Source organism: Nyctereutes procyonoides, unplaced genomic scaffold (assembly GCF_905146905.1).
Source record: "Nyctereutes procyonoides isolate TBG_1078 unplaced genomic scaffold, NYPRO_anot_genome, whole genome shotgun sequence".
NCBI lineage: Eukaryota > Metazoa > Chordata > Mammalia > Carnivora > Canidae > Nyctereutes > Nyctereutes procyonoides.
The window spans coordinates 9699738-9717150 of NW_026575160.1; the positions used below are offsets into that span (position 1 = coordinate 9699738).

The 17413-nt window shown below is 42.7% G+C and overlaps 1 pseudogene; it reads left to right on the forward strand.

Moving 5' to 3' along the window:
* The first annotated feature begins 16515 nt into the window (after window positions 1–16515).
* LOC129502741 (glutathione S-transferase P-like) lies at window positions 16516–17132 on the forward strand (annotated as a pseudogene).
* The last annotated feature ends 281 nt before the right edge of the window (window positions 17133–17413 follow it).

Here is a 17413-nt window from a genome sequence, read left to right on the forward strand (position 1 = left end):
GAGTGGAAGGAAGGTGGGGGTGGAGGGAGAAGGGGAGGGCAGGCGCCCAGAGCAGGGCCTGGTACATACGTTAGAATAATGAAGGGTTTCGTGTCTTAGTGGTATGTTTTCCATTTGTATGGATCTCAGGAATGACTGTTGGATCAGCGAACCCAAAACATACAGCGTTCACTTCTCCGGTGCCTTGTCAGGAGGTAGCAGTGAAGAGGCGGAAGCGAAGCTCCCGAATAAATAAGTCTAAATTTGGAGTCAGGAAGACGTCATTGTAAATCAGATGGATTGCTAGGAAGCCAGGGATGCAAATCGCACTGATAAAAAAGCTTCATGGCTTTTATTTTCCATGTCGATCCCCCTTTTGATTCATCAGTTATTTTGCAAACAGTGCGACTGGCTGCTAATAGGAATCCGACTTGCATGCTAAAGCTTAAAATGAGTTAAAAGAGTGTGGTGGTGGTGGTGGGGGGGGATGTAAAATAAGATGACAGGGAAATCTCGATAGTCTCAAACTTTGAGGCTTCAGGTATCTGGCTTCTCCGTCCTGGGACAGGGCAGGGGGTGCTTTCCTCGTGGGCCTGGGGTCTCCACCTCGGCTGCGCTCCCACTGCCAACCCTCCTGGCTCTCCTCCACTGCAGGCCCTGGCAGATAGGGCAACCACGAGCTTTCTGATTTCAAGTGTATTCTGACTGTTTTGCAGTCACACTGCTGGGTTGTGGGAGGACAGCCTGGAAGGAGTACCGCACCAGCAATTTTCTTTCCACACCATCAGGAATAAAACCAAACAGGGTCTCATAGCTGGCACCTATTTTTCCTCTTTCTGGCAGTCCCCATTTGGCTTCAGACTTATGCATCATGTCCTCTTAGGCAGCAGGAAAAAAAAAAAAAAAAAAGCTCCCGGGAAGGGTCTGGGCAATCTGACTTGACTGCAAGCTTTGCTGTATGTGTACACCGAGAAGCTGCAAGAGCGGGTGAAGAAGGATGTCCATGGGCCCATACTCTGGCATCCCCCAGGAACAGGCCTTCCTGGACACTTATGGATACAATTTAGTGTCAACCATTCCCTGACACACTGGATAATATAGAACGTGATACAAAGAGTGAAAGGAAGAATATTCCTCAGTCCAGAAAGTTTGAACATCAGAGAGTTCCTTCTGGATAAAGTTCATGATCTCGGTCTGGAACCCCTTTGTGGATGGGATCAGATTCCCCAAGGTTCTTGCAAAAAGCTAATATAAAATAAGGCATTCTTGCAAATAGATAATAAGGGGTCCATCGCCAGTAAGGCATCCTTGCAAAAGTACAATCTACTGTATCTTCAACCCTACCTCCATCAGGGCACAGTGACGGATCTATCAAAATAAGACTAATACAAAGCTGTCTTTGACTTGCAAGAAGGGTGCACAGATATCAAAAGCTTTCCATAACACTGAATTAATGCCCGCTTCTCTTAGACACATCGAATGGTATAGAAAATTATATAAAACACTGGTCCCTCTGGGCTTGCCTTACCAAGAGTAACCACTGTTATGAGGTACATTGTGTATTATCCTAAACTTTTTTTTTTTTAGGACTTGTTTATTTTAGAGAGAGAGAGAGAGAGAGAGAGAGAGTCTCAAGCAGACTCCCCACTGAGTGTGGAGCCTGACACAGAGGTTGATCTCACCACCCTAAGATCACGACTTGAGCCAAAACCAAGAGTTGGATGCTCAGCCATCTGAGCCACCCAGGCACCCTTATCCCACACATTTTCTGTGCTTAAACCAGCGCACTCATGGAGGTAATCATACTCCACACCCTGTTCTGCAACTGACCCAGACACAGCAGACACCTTCCCATGCCAACACATGTAGATTTATCTCATTCTTTGGCTGGTGTGTGGGTGCATGTTCATGGACTTAACCACTATCCTACTGAAGAATTTCCAGTTCTCATTGGAAATTAGAAACTCAGTGTTATTGAAAATAACAAGTATATTTTCTAGTGAAAATCCTTGTATGCATATTTTCATGCATTTATAACTGTAAGGTGAATTCCTAAAAACAGACTTACCAAACAGTATAATCCTCACTAATCTGACAGGTGATCGGTTTCCACTTCAGTCTTATTTAACTAAATATGAGGTTGAGAATCGTTTCATGTTTCCTTTGCAATTCTCTCTGTGGCTCACTGCTTTGCCCATTTTCTAGTTTGGGTGATGGTCTTGCTGATTTATAAAAGCACCCTTTTAACGCATGCTGATCCAGCTTGTGTTATGAATCTTTGGGTCATTTTTGACTCTTTTATAATGATGTTTACCCTAAAGGGGTTTTTGGCTAGTTATGCAAATCTAACAATTCTTACCTCTCATGACTTTCGGGAGTTTTCAATTATGTTTAAAAAGTCCTCTCTGCTCTAGTATTATAAAAATAGTCACTTCTTTATTTAAGAATGTTTATGGCTTTATCCATCTGGGATGAGTTGTAGTTGAGAAGAGAGTGAAAGAACCAGTTTCACTTTGTTTCCACATGGTTGGCCATTATCCTAACGCTGTTCCATAGTCTATCTTAACGGGCCGTGTGACTGCCCCAGACTGTCATCTCATAGAACTGTTTTAAGCCTGCTGATTTATCATGGATCTAGGCATGAATACTCAAAGCTACATATTCATAACTTCTGTCCCTAAATGTCAAAAATCTCTACTTTGTAGAACCAAGATGTTTTAAACTTGTTTCAAGATTCTAGGATTTTTCAATTCTGTTGGTGCCTCTGTTCTAGAATAGAACACTGTCTACAATCTCGTATTCAGCATACTGAAATGCAAAAAGCTCAGAAAACCCACAAGTTTTTGTCGTCATTCACTTGATGGCAAAATCTAAACTTATCCATCATAAAGTAATTTATAGCTTCTGTTTAGTCCGATTATCCATACCTTTTACTGGGGACCTCCGTATACAGTATGCAGCCTGCACAGTATTCTTTCAATTGAAAGAGTATGAGTTTTTAAAACATATCTGGTCCTAAGGATTTTGGAAAGGGAACTGGGACTCTGTTAAGAGTCATTTGTCTTACACAGAAACGAAAGCTTGCCAATAAAGGCAATGGAATGGAAACGGCCAGGGTTAATGGGAAGGATGGGAAGGGAGAGGTTGAAAACTGGGAGAAGCTGGAGAGAAGGAAATGCTCTCACAGTTGACTCTTTCTATTTAAAGCACCAAGAATGCATATCAATCAGACTTCAAGCTCATTGACATAGGTGGGAGGTTTTATTAAGTGAATAGCTGTAAGGAAACCACTCTCAGATCCCTCCCAGAATAAAATTAGCCCGAAAATTTGTGCTGAAATTTTCGACATTATCAATAAGAAAAAAAAGTCGCAATTAATATTATACTAATAAAATAATATTGTGTTTTCCCATTTATCCAAGGGTCTTGCAATACTTCTTGGTACTGTGGGATGAGGGTTTCATTTCTGGCTAAGTGATAGGTCCTGGACATCGGTTCTCCCAGACACATCTTAGGCTGACTTTGGGGTTTTCATTATGTTTGGAAGTCTTCTCCACTCTAATTTTTTTTTTTTTTTTTTTTTTTAAGAATCTTAATGGCTTTTTAGAACCATAGCTAGGAAGCCAGAACTCTCTCAGCTATGGCTGTTTGATCTTCAGCACCAGAAACAAAACAAGCAGTTGGCCTTTGCTCCGCTGAAAAGTAGAAGTAAATAAATAGGATGAGAAGGAAAAACGGAAAGCTTCTCATTCTTGGTCACACATTAGAGTCACCACTTAAAAAATGTCAACTGCAGGCAGCCCAGGTGGCTCAGCAGTTTAGTGCCTGCTTTTGGCCCAGGGTGTGATCCTGAAGTCCTGGGATGGAGTCCCTCATCGGGCTCCCTGCATGGAGCCTGCTTCTCCCTCTGCCTGTGTCTCTGCCTCTCTCTCTGTCTCTCATGAATAGATAAATAAAATCTTTAAAAAACGTCAGCTGCAGGGGCACTTCCTTGTAAACTTGAATGTGATCAGAAATCACGTTGGAGCATTAGTTCACAGAGTGCTGCCCCCCCCTTCACCCCCACCTCAGAATTTCCGATTGCTCAGGGCTGGGGCCCAAGAACATGCATTTCAAATAAGTTCCTAGGTGCTGCTGCTGGTCTAGGGCTGTCACTTTGAGAACCTGACTGAATCAGCAGGTGGTGGGACTCGAGTATTTCTTTGTCGGCATTTCTCCAGTGATTGCAGCCAGGCTGGAGAACCCCCGAGTAAGGCAGAAACTTTCCCTACGCATACCTGACCAACATAGCCCACATCCTTCTCCCACACAGCAAGGGGACAGCCCTCAGTCTCATCTGCAGGACTTCTTAGCTAAGGGGAGAAAGCTCTTCACTGGGTTCTAGAGAGAAGAGAATAGTAATGTTGCTTTACTTGAGGAGAAATGTGATCCAAGTATACAATGACTGGGTGATTGGGATAGGACTGGGAACCAGATTTGGTGATTTTCCATAAAAACTAATTTAAAGCACACAGTTTTTTCTCTTTTCTTAGAAGCGCAATTAGAACCATTAGACACAGTTGGATTCCTTGTAAAAGGGATCTGGCTGGAGAATTTACAATGGGCTGCTGCTTAAGAGCCCACTATACTTTGGAGCATGACCGGAGAAATTCTGGAGACTGTGCAATGATACCCTTAGAAAAGTAATGTACATCGTGATGACTGTTCATCTCAGAAAACCCAATAATCTACTCTTACCAAGATTTTTTAATAGTATTGTAAAGATGAATGTCAAGGGTGAGCTAGGCATTTGCTTAGTTTGAAGTGTCACGTTAACCCAAGATTTTGTTTGTCTGTTATTCCCAAATGTTGGAAGAGGCAGGAGACATGCTCTAACATGCTTATTCACTCCTTGGCAGACTATGACACTAAACTGATTTGATTCTCCCCTATTTGTTGATTTTTTTTTTAATAGTCTCTGGCAACATTGTTTGGCTCTGGGATAATAACCAGTTGATACTGCCAGAAAGAAATCTGGGAATTTTCTCATCTGCTTTTGTTTGTTTTCCAAACCTGTTTTGAGGACATGCAGAATTGGTTCTGATGGATCAGAAAGGTAGAAGTTAAGAGAATACAGATTTTGCTGAATGAAACAGAACAAAAGGAAACACATCATGAGAATTCATCAATACTGCAGGATTAGTTAATTTATTAGCACCCATATTTGTGCTTCTATCAAGCCTTACCGCATCTGCTATACAGTCTTCACTCAAATGAGAACACAGATATTACCAGGACAAAACCCAAAACAACACAACAGCAGAGATGGAAGACTGGCTTAACAAGGAAAGGGTGCACTTAGCTAAAGTCAGAAGCGGCAGGAGCGCCCCTATTTCATTTACTAACTTTTCTCACTGTGCCCGGGACACAGGTTGATTCAGTTCCTTTACTTGGTTGGTTTATGAGACGGTGTTTCATTGCCCAACTGAAAAGAAACTTATCAAGCAGATTAGTTTATTTGAACGTGTAATAGTAAGAAACCTAAGAGATGGGGGGATTTTAGTGTTTAACTGCTTTTCAGCCTTTACCTACCATCTTGGATGAAAACACAGGTCATTGTACTGTACAAGCTAGAGGGGCACTGGTGCTAATAGGCTATCATCAACCCTCCTTTGGGGGACCAGGAAGATACAGTGAGAATTTCCTCTGACCTGCCTCCACCTATTTGAGGGTTATTTTGCCACTCATACAACCTCTACTAGGGGGACAGGAAGGGAAAGCAAAGGTAAAATGCAAAGCATTCACTTTTGCTCTTTGCTAGTTGTAGATTGGAGGCGGCCTAAAACAAAGCTTGATAGTCTGAAGCCAAATTCCAATTTGGTGACAGATCAGAGCTCGCATTCCCTATCCCAACTTAGTTGTCACACTCCCAGCAGGAGAGTTGGCTGGTGGGGGCTCTTGGCCATCCTCTCTGGCTGAACACTGCAAAGTCCTTAGTGTCTCTAATAGTGGGGCATGGCAGTTAACTGGGAGGTTTTCTCTTGAATCCCTGTTGGTTTCTCTCCTCCTGCCCGCCTACCTTGGCATGCTATGACACTGGGCTGACAGTAGGGAATTAGGATGGCTCCTTCTCTAGGTCCTGAAAGCCTGAGGCCATCATACTATAGAGTCAACACTGCCCAGCACAGAGCCCACACCACTCCCCACCACTTAACACGCTTTCATAGAATCCCCTCTGCTTCTGTCCCACTGTAAATGTCCAGGTTTCCCCTGGCTGTATGAGCTTTGGCTCATTCTCCAACACATTCCTAATCCATCATTTTTCCCAAATTCCCAGAAGCTTCATCCCCAAAACTCAGGCCCTGATCCACAGAGGACTGTGACTTACTCTCCTTCTATTATGTTCGAGAATATATATCATAAAAGGTTTGCTTCTTCCTTTTGGCAAAGCCTAGAATCAACCCTGGAATAATGCATCATTTGAGAAAGGCATATGGGATGCTTGCTGCTTAGCATACAGAACCTGGAACTTCCCCCAAGACAACTATTTGATACATATAATTGCCAAAGGACAAGAATGAAGCAACAAGAAGCCATGCAAATCAGTTAGGAAAAGAAGAACAACCCAAAAGAAAAAGGAGCAAGAGGAGATGAATGGATCATTGAATAAAAGAAAACTGGGGCACCTGGATGGTTCAGTTAGGCGTCTGCCTTTGGCTCAGGTCATGATCCTGAGTCTCGGGATTGAGCCCTGCGTGGAGCTCCCTGCTCAGTGAAGGGCCTGCTTCTCCCTCTCCCTCTGCTGCTCCCCCTACTTGTGCTCGTACTCTGTCTCTCTCTGTGTCAAATGAAAAAATAAAATCTTAAAAAAAGAAAAAGAAAAGAAAACTTGAAATATCAGTAAACATTTGAGAAAAAAACCAACTCCACTACTAATAACCAGGGAAATGCAAATAAAGCCACTATTAGATTAGCAAAATTTTTTGAATTTTTAAAAATTGTAAAAAGTTTCATCATATAAACTACCAATAAGGATGGGATAGGAATGAATATTCTCAGGTCCTGTGGTAAGAACATTAATTGTCTAGTCACTCTGGAGAGGAAGGGTATAGCAATGGCAGTAAAGTTGATGGCATACTTGACACTTGCTCAACATTTTTTCCCAAAATATAGATCCTAGAGAATCTCTCACAAATATACACATGAAGTTGTTTACAAGGATGCTCATCAAAACACTATTTATAATGACAGAAAGAAAGTGAAACATTCTAAATATTAATCAATAGAAGGTGAAGAAACAAACCACCGTACATACTTATATAATAGAATACAGTACAGCATTTCAAATGCATGAGCTAGAGGTACATGTATCAACACGGATAATTCTTGAAAATACAATGGAGTATACCACAATTCATCTAGAGTTTAAAAGCGCACAAAATACTACTACTATGTACACTATTTCTGAGTATATACCTATGTAGTCAAAGTATTACAACAGACAGGGAATGTCTGGCTGGCTCAGTCATCGGAGGGTATGACTCTTGATCTCAGGGTCATGAGTTTGAGCCCAATGTTGGGTGTAGAGATCACTTAAAAATAAAATCTTAAAATCTTAAAGTAAAAAACTAAAACAAAGAACAGAAAAGGTAGACATGACCATCAATACTGTGGTTACCTCTGGAGAGAGTGGGAGGGGTGGGGAGAGTGAGGGTTGCCCTGGTGGCTCCAACTATATCCAGAAGATTTTATTTAAAAAAATAAAGAAAAAAAAAAAAAGCAAAATGGCACAATGTTCACATACATAAATATGGGTGGGCATGGATATAGGTGCTTTTCTGTATATCTGAGATATTTATCCTTTCTCAGAATTATCATAACTTCCATTTTGGTCAAAGATGGATTTTTTAACCTCTTGAAAGGGCAAATAAACTGAACGACTGAATTCTGAATTTCTGCTTTCTTTCTGACTCTTGGGCCTCTTCTGGGCTTTTACATGAAGCCCAGGGATGGGACCAAGAATTGTCAAGTCTCTGTGCTGCGCACATAGAGTACCTGTGACCAGCAAACCTCTCCTGAGGCTGGGCTACAAGTTAGTGCTCAGACATTTGCAGAAAGCACTTTTTGTCTCATTCTCCTTTAAATGCTACATAGGAAGAAACAAAAGGAGATGCCCCCCCATGGCTTTAAGTCAAACCCTTAATTTTATGTGAATATAGTTTTTTTGTCATTTAATTACTGCCATTTTTCTTTTCTTTATTTCTTTTCTCTTCTTTTTCTTTCTTTTTTTTTTTTTTTTTTTGCTTCCAGATTGCTGTGTAATTTCTGTATCTATGCAGATTAGATGAAGAGTCCAGGAAGACCCAGCCACATAATTAAGGACAGAAAGGAATCTTTTGCTTTTGCGACCATCTTTCCCCACTTAAAATATGACATTTTCTATTTTCTAATCATACGTTTTTGGCTTCCAGGTTTTCACTTTAAACAAATATTTTCTGCTCAAAACATGCTACAGCAAATCTACAAACTCTCAAGTAAACATGGATTTGAATGGACAAATTCACTGGCATTTCTGCTCAGGATCCAATTCAAGGAAGACACAGTAGGAACCATATGAGAAATTCCTCACTCATTCAGGGTTTTTCCTTGAGAGCTTTTATAGGACCTCAAGTTAGAACTTGTTAAAGATTGGGAAAGGCTTCTTTGCTGAACCTAACTGCCTTTTTGTTGCCTACCTGACCTCTGAATCACTTTAAGAGAAGTAAGTGCAACAATGGGTTATCAGTTTCTAGGAAAAAACAGAGGGCATACCCAAGTATGGGAATTTGAGGACAGTGTGATACAAGAACCGTTTGCAAAGTAGTCAACAGGGCACAAGATTAGTGTCCTTCAAGCTGTTACCACCCCTAGGCTTCAACAGACAAGAGGGAGGGCGTGGTTATCTATAGCCAGAGCCTCCTGCCTCTGTGTGTGAACTGGTGGGTACTACCACAAAGGCACTGCTGCAGGGAGGAGCCAGGAAAGACAGACTCAGTCACTTCCTTCCTCTCTCCATTTCTTAGTGGTGCTCCTCCTTGACCGAAATGCAATTGGAACCAGAAGATCAAGGAACTCATTGATTTCAGATCAGCCTTCCAGAGTGCAGAGTAGGATAAGGAAAGGGGATATCAGCCCACCAGGCTATCCAAAAAAGTTCTATAAATGCTCTCAAGTTGTCAACATATTTAACGTTCCACATAGGCTAACGCACGTTAGGAATTATTCCAAGAATGATATAGTCTCTGTTCAGGTAGTTGGGGGAGTCAATTCCTCAGACAATTTACATATTTGGAGATGCTCTGATCCCCAAACCGTTCCACAATTAGGGTTTTAATAATCCAACTGGCTATACTTTGAACATAGATGATTGATCAGAGAATGAGGCAGCATATTTTGCACTGACAGGGAATATAATAAAATAAGAACAAATGCAAATGGGTATAATAATAGCTCATTTGTGACATAAAGAAGAGATCTTTCTTTGTACTTGTATGTTTTGTAGAGCCCAACTGTGGATCTTTCTATTGACAGAGGAGATGTCTGGATCACAGAGAAAATATATTACATTTTCTCTAATGTTAAGATTTAGTAAAATTTATATATACTATTCAATTTGAAAGAAAAAAATTTACTGGCTGCAAAATACACTATTTCCATACTAAAGGTTCTACTGAGATGAGTAAAGCACAATTCCTGCCCTCCAAGACAAAAATAAATCGTCCTGTTTTGCCAACAAGGAAAATAATACCTGTATTACTTTCTGTATAAAAGGCCAAAGCTAGGGATGCCCATGTGGCTCAGTGGTTGAGTGTCTGCCTTGGGCACAGGTCATGATCCCGGGGTCCCGGATCGAGTACCGCATCGGGCTCCCCACAAGGAGCCTGCTTCCCCTCTGCTTATGTCTCTGCCTCTCTCTGTCACTCATGAATAAATAAATAAAGTTAAAAAAAAAAAAGGCCAAAGCCAAACCCAGACACAGGTGCAAGCACAGTCATAGCCACAACCTACTTACCCACTGCAAGCCCTCGATGGTCCAGTCTGAATACTGCCCCACTTCACCCTCCTTCTCGCAGTTAAATGACATAACTCCTATGTTTTGTATTTATATATATATACCAAGAAAGTTCACAGAGCATTCAGAAGAAGAGCTCATATGTGACTCAAAGAATGTTTTCTTTGAAGAATTAGAAACTCAAAGAATGTTTTCTTAAGAAATTAACATTTGAGATGAGCTTTAAAGAGTGAGTGGATTCTAACAAGTGAAGAAGACTAGAAATGGCAAAGAATACTGGCTCAAGAGAACAGCATTTGCAAAAGTAGTAAGTGTTGACTATAAATGAGATGCATGTACATCAGGCATATTCTTGGGCCACAGATTTTGTACTTAACTAGGTTAAAATTGGAATGCTACTGAAGGAATTGGGGAAGGTAATGGCAATAATAACAAAAATTATCATTAGGATAAGGAGCTAACATTTATGGAACACTTAATATGTATTGGACCTCATTTTAAGTCCTTTACATGTGTTAATTCATCCATTCTCACAATCGTCCTATGACACAGCTGATCTTAACCACTATCCTGGGTTAGGTGCCACAGGTGATTTCAAGATCATACCTGGTCTCTGAATTCATATATGTACCTGCTAGGGGGAGAAAAGAGAGGGAGTATTTTCATAGAATTTTAGAAAATGCCTGAATTTATTAACTGATTTACTTTTTGTAATAATCGCATGAAATGTCTTATTACTTAATCAATTTATAGACAAGTAAACTAGCAGACACAGTTCAAGTAACTTGTCTTGATTCATACAACTAGTAAGAATAGGTACTGAAGTGTTTGATTTCAGATAGTTTAAGATGCCTTACTCCTTACCACCACCACACTGTTCTCTCACTTAACAAATGTCCCTTGTAAATCTATTAGCTGTCCTTAACTGAGTTCAAGACTAAGGCTGCAAAGATAGATGGTAAGTGGCTATTGTCCCCAAGGAATCCCGATTTCATGGAATCATAGTCAGAGACAATTATGGTAACTATGATAAAAACCAAGATGGACCAAGGTGGGACATTCACCAGGGGCTATGGGAGCTTAGAACCAAGAAGTTCACTCTCTGGATGGACGTCCCATGGGAGGTAGCCGCTAACTGGGTCGGGAGGACAGTGTACTGGGCTGGCTAGAGTAGAAAGAACTCACTCAGGAGTAAGACAACCTCTGTAAAGAAGTGTGACTGAATGTGACAGGTCAGGAAATGGGTGAGTTGGTTATAGAGATGAGTTTGGAGGTAGATGAGAAGGTCTTAGCATTGGATTGACTGGAAGGTTAAGTGAATGGAAAGGGTGGCAGGATTCCGGTCTAATGCAGTGAGATATCAAGTAGGGCAAGTCACCAGGAACAGGAGATGAGAGATGTAGAAGAAGGAAGTCTAGAGGGAAGACCAATGAGGTCTGTTTCTGGCTCATTTGAGGCCAGAAAGGGACCTTCTGATAGAGGTTATGCAGTGGGCAAGTGGAAATAAGGGTCAAAAGGCAAGAAAACTGATATCTGTTGTGATGCCCAAGGTCTGTAACAGCCATCTGGAATATATCATTTCACTTAATCACTGTGAAAGCTAAGTAATTCCACCCCAACAAGATGGATGTGGAGTGTCGACATAGAATATAGTTACCAAAGCCCTTGGAACTCCATGATGGCATTGTCTCAGAAAGGAACAAAGAATTTTGGAATTTGGTCTCTTGAGGAGAAATTTGTATTTGTTAAAAAGTGAAGCAAATTACTCAGGATAAAATATTTTGGTTAAAAAAACAATGTATTTCTAAAGGGAAGGAAATGGCTTTTTAAATTGTGGCTTGGTGCTGGCCCTAAAGACAATTTAAAGAGATGTCTCTTGTTTCCTTAAAATGTGTTTGCTAAACAAGATTGCCCAATGAGGTAGAGGATAGGTAGGCTTAGGTAGGGATGAGGGGGATAAATATAGAAGTAATAAGTTTTATTTCAAGAGCAATCAAGTGCCAAGTTCAGGACCCCGAGAGTGAGCATCTCCATCAACTTTATGCCCAGATGCCTTAATCACACTGCCCTACTCCTGGGGATCTGATTAAGATTTTTTTTTTAAAGGCTGATTAAGCAGTAGGTGGGAAGAGGGAGTCCAAAGGAGAAGAGAACAGGGCCAAATTCATCTGCTCAGAGGCATTCCTGAAGCCCATGTGTCACACGATGAGGACACAGCCAATGATTCTTCACCCTGCCTGAGCACCGGAAACATCTGGAGAACTTTTCAAGACAGCAGTGCCTGGATGACCTCTCTGAAGATTCTGATTTCCTTCCTGATGTGAGTCTTTGATCCCGGGTACTCTGTAACCTTCCCAGAGGATTTTAATATGCAGAGCAGCTTGTGAAAGGCTTACCTAGAAAAGATGACAAGTCTGTGCAGAGAATAAAAGGCAACATCAGATCCAGAGACATGGAAAATGGGTGACTGGAACCATCCAAACCTTTAGTTACTGAAAGGCATTGTATTTAACAGAAACATTATAAGGTCCTTCAAAGCAATACCTACTGTGTCCAATATAACCATCCAGGGAGAGGGAGGTTGGACCCCTTAAATACAAAGCTATGTCCCTGAAACACACGAAGCTACAAGTGACACCTAGGAAGATAGGGCGGGCTGGATTGTTTAAGATCACTTTCACGAAACTGGGGAACCTTCCTGAAGACTCTTGAGTACAAACTCTGTTGGCAATGGCTAGTATGAGGTGGAGAGAGTCTTCGTGACGTAGGTTTGGAATCCAAGCAGATAAATATATGTTTATTAAAAGCATGCAAGCAACATGCAAAAGACAATCCAGCTATTTTCCATGAATTCAGATGTTGGCTCTGAATTACAGAACAAAGGACAGAGTACTATTTTGAAGTACAGTCGAAAAGCAGACAATTCCCACCAAAAATAAAAAGGAAAAACCCACCCTCCTTTACTTTCCATCTTCATGGAAAGTTTTATGCTTTTTTTTTTTTTGCCCCCTTCCTTCTTGCCTTGTCTCCTGACACCCCCTAATTAGCACTCTCATCTCTGCCTCTGGCACCCTGCATGCTGTAGGTGGCTGGCGTGACATCGGATGCCTGCCCCTGCCGTGCTAGGAGGCACCCTGCGGCGCACAAACAAAAAGCCCAGAAAGCCTGACCCGACTATTTTCCTATGAATAGAACATGTTTTCTTTATTGAGATAAAAGGTGTTTGTGTGCATCTATTTGCGCAGAAATGAGCTATACATATAGGCATAAATACAGGGGGCTTTGTGCATGTGTATTGCATGTGAGTTTCTTAGTCTATTTTAAAAGGTTCAGGGTCAGAAATATTCTAGGGTGTCCTCAAAGCAGATTGGAAACTCCTGGAAGACTACGCATTTGTCCTCCACGTTTGAAAGACTAAGGGAAGAGAGTGTAACTTTCTGAGAAGGAAGCTGGAGTCAAGTGAAACTTCCCTGATCTTGAGATTAAAGGTCCCAGGAAATAGGTTAGCCCCCCCTTCAGCCATCCTCTTTACAGCCTCATTTACAGTCAGGTGGAACTTCTCTTGGTCTTGGAGACAAAAATCTCAGAGCCCTACAGTGTGGGTTGAGAACAATTCTTCTTTTTTCACGGTCAGACATCCAATTAGGATTTATCCCATGACCACCCAGGGCTGAGCATCTTGCTGTGTTGATCAAAAGGCACTTTGGATCTCACTGAGGTGTATTTTCCAGAGAGCTGTACCACCACCCTACTGTGAGTGCTGAGAAGCTGAAAGATGATGACGGATGGGAATAAGCAATGCTGAAAATGGTGCCACGCAGAAGAGGATTTGCACCTGTTGTTCAGTGGGGTGGGAACATATTTTAGAAAGTCCCAATATTAACACTAAAGGGATTAGCTCTAAAGCCAGGGTGATAGAGAACATGGTGACTAATCAGATCAAAGCCCACTCAAGTCTCTAAAATGTAATGATGTGAGCTCTCTGCTACGGTCCTTGATCTGAATCTGGTGGCAGCCAGGCAGGGGTGGTGGTAGTGGTGGTGCAGGTGTCCCTTCTTTGCCCAATGTCTGCCGGAGACTAAAGCTGATATCTTCTGCTATGGTCTGTGTACATTCCCCCCACTTTGCTCGTATGTTGAAATCCTAACCCTTAAGGTGATGGTATTAGGATGCAGGGCCTGTGGCAGGTGATTGGGTCATGAGGGTGAAGGCCTCATGATTGAGATTAGTGCCCTTAGAAAAAAGAGGGCCGGGGATCCCTGGGTGGCGCAGCGGTTTGGCGCCTGCCTTTGGCCCAGGGCGTGATCCTGGAGACCCGGGATCGAATTCCACGTCGGGCTTCCGGCATGGAGCCTGCTTCTCCCTCCTCCTGTGTCTCTGCCTCTCTTTCTCTCTCTATGTCTGTCATGAATAAATAAATAAATCTTTAAAAAAAAAAAAGAAAAAGAGAAAGAAAAAAGAGGGCCAAGGATGACAGCTCATTCCTTCTACCCGGTGAGGACACAACGCCCTCTCTATGAACCAGGAAGTGGGACCTCACCAGGCCCCAGATCTGCTGGCACCTTGATTTTTGCACTCTCCAGCCTCCAGGATGGTGAGAAATAAATTTGTTTTATTTATAAGCCACCCAGTTGAGGCATTTTTGATACAGCAGGATAAATAGACTAACATATTTTCTTAGATGGTGGTGGTAAAGGTGCTTCTCATTTTACTACTGTGGATATATAACCCCATTTGCCTGGAACAGGCCCACTGAGCCCCTGTGGTCCTGGTGCAATTATTATGTTTAAAGATTTTATTTATTTGAGAGGGAGCCTGCATGCAAGAGAGCATGAGCAGAGGGAGGGGCAGCAGGAGAAGCAGGCTCCCCGCTGAGCAGGGAGCCCAACTTGGAGCTCCATCCGGGACCCCAGGATCATGACCCAAGCCGAAGGCAGATACTTAACTGACTGAGCCACCCAGGCATCCCAGTCCTGGTGCAATTATTAACAGAACCTCCTCTCACCCTCACAATCACCCAGGTTTGACCTCCTAGTAAGAACTGAGTGGAACAAGGATGTGATGCTTCTAAAATAGGACCTGAAATTGGCTGGTACCTTCGGGAGCCTGGTTAACATGAAGTTAGGAAGAATTTTTTCATTGTTAATGATAATTGAGGACTTCCTCTGTTTTAAACAAGATGAACGATTTGTCAAGTCTTTCTGAGGGGTCTGCTCTTTGCTGGGTCATTCACTGATGCTCCATGGGTTCCCCCATATGGCTGTGCAGGTGTTCCAGTCCCGGGGAGGGGGCACAGGTGAGTAGGCAATGGGAGGGGGGCGGTGTGTTCCGCCTTCAAGCATTGCACCCAAGTGGCGACAGGCTCCATTTCTTACTCCTACAAGAGCACTGTATGGAAAATGGTGGTCTCAGGCATGGTCCCTCCTAATGAAAAATGTACACTTTGTTAAGGAAATAGGATGACCATAACCATCACTAAACCATACAGGACAATAGATAATTAAGTGCTCAATTTGGAGTGCTTGGGGCAGGGCAGGGTTGCCAATCAACCAATGTTGAAAAAAATGAATGGATGGTATTGACTTTCCTAAATGTGCCTTGACTTCAGAGAAGGGGAAACCAACAAGAGTTAAAGTAGGATAAATTGTTTTAATGAATAAGATAGGAACCCTAAGGGAAGGATGAATTGGATTGAACAGACCGGGATGAATTGTGGGGATAGGGAGTGGGGAGGAGCATTCCATTTCAAAAAGAGAACATGCGTGTAGGAGTCCAGACAGTGCAGCTGGCTGACACTTGAGAGGAATGAGAGAAGACTTCCATTATCTTCCTAAAATATAGATGCAAGAGCTTGTTTCCCCCCTGTAACCACCATGTATATTTTGCCAATAGGAAAAAAAAACATAAAAGATTTCCAGCATAAAAGAAAGAATAGCATAGAGAGTTCTAGAAACATCTTAGCTATTATTACCAACCATGTAAGCCACTGGCCTTTCTGGCCTCAGAATCTTTTTATGTGACTGTGTGTGGGAGTTGACACCCATGAATGACCAGGCATTTTAGATATAACTCTGAACACATTCAGAGCATCTAAATTCCTTGAGGTGATGAAAGAGTTTACACTGAAAATTCCAGATGCACAGAAAGAACCAATTCCAAGCATGGGCATACTAAATGCCAGCAGCCACAGACCTGGATGCCTTCAGGAGCCAGGCGGGTAAGTGGAGGAGTGAAGCCGATGGGGTGCAAACAGTAAGAAATGGCACAGACTTGTGTCTTCTGGTCAATGTCTAGCTCTTCTAAAGCATTCAAACTCACTAAAGTCCGCCCAGCTAACCAAAGAAATCATCTGTAAGCTGAACTGAGCCTCTGATTACCAGTTTACAACCCACAGACCAACGAAATCCGTATTCCATTGATATTTCCAAAATGTGTAAAAGTTTAACAGGAAGTGCCGCCACCACCGTCGCCGCCACTGCTACTGCCACCGCCCCTGTGCTGCAACCATGCCACCCTACGCCACCATCTACTTCCCTGTTCGAGGGCCCTGCAAGGCCATGTGCAGGCTGCTGGCTGACCAGGGCCAGCCAGAGCTGGAAGCAGGAGGTGGTGACCATGGAGACCTGGATGAAGGGCTCACTCAAGGCCTCCTGTCTGTATGGGCAGCTCCCCAAGTTCCAGGATGGAGACCTCACCTTGTACCAGTCCAATGTCATCCTGCAACACCTGGGCTGCTCCCTTGGGCTCTACGGGAAGGACCAGCAGGAGGCGGCCTTGCTGGATGTAGTGAATGATGGTGTGGAGGATCTATGTGAAGGCACTACCAGGTTACCTGAAGCCTTTTGAAATGTTGCTGTCCCAGAATGAGGGGGGCCAGGCCTTCATCGTGGGCAACCGGATCTCCTTTGGGAACTACAACCTGCTGGACTTGCTGCTGATTCACCAGGTCCTGGCCCCCAACTGCCTGGACTACCCCCCTCCCCTGCTCTTGGCCTATGTGGTGCCCCTCAGTGCCAGACCCAAGCTCAGGCATTCCTGGGGTCCCCATCAATGGCGACCGGAAGCAGTGAGAGCTTGTGGAACCCTGGGGGGCTGCCTGACTTCCTTTCTCCCTGACCAATAAAATTTTCAAGTGAGAAAAAAAAAGTTTAACAGGAAAAATCTGAAGGACAAGTGATCTTTATCTGTTTGTTCCCAATGTACCCGAAGTGCCTAAAATGCTGGTACATGAAAGGTACTCAATAAATGTTGTTGAATGAAAGACCAGCCAATGTTCAAGAGACATTTCCTATTTATTGTCAGAAAATCACTCCGTGATGATGAGGTTGGCTGTTTGCATAGATAAAAGGAAAATTGTTCTGTTTTCCTTATGCTTAAAATTTTGCTATAGATTTATTGGCTGAG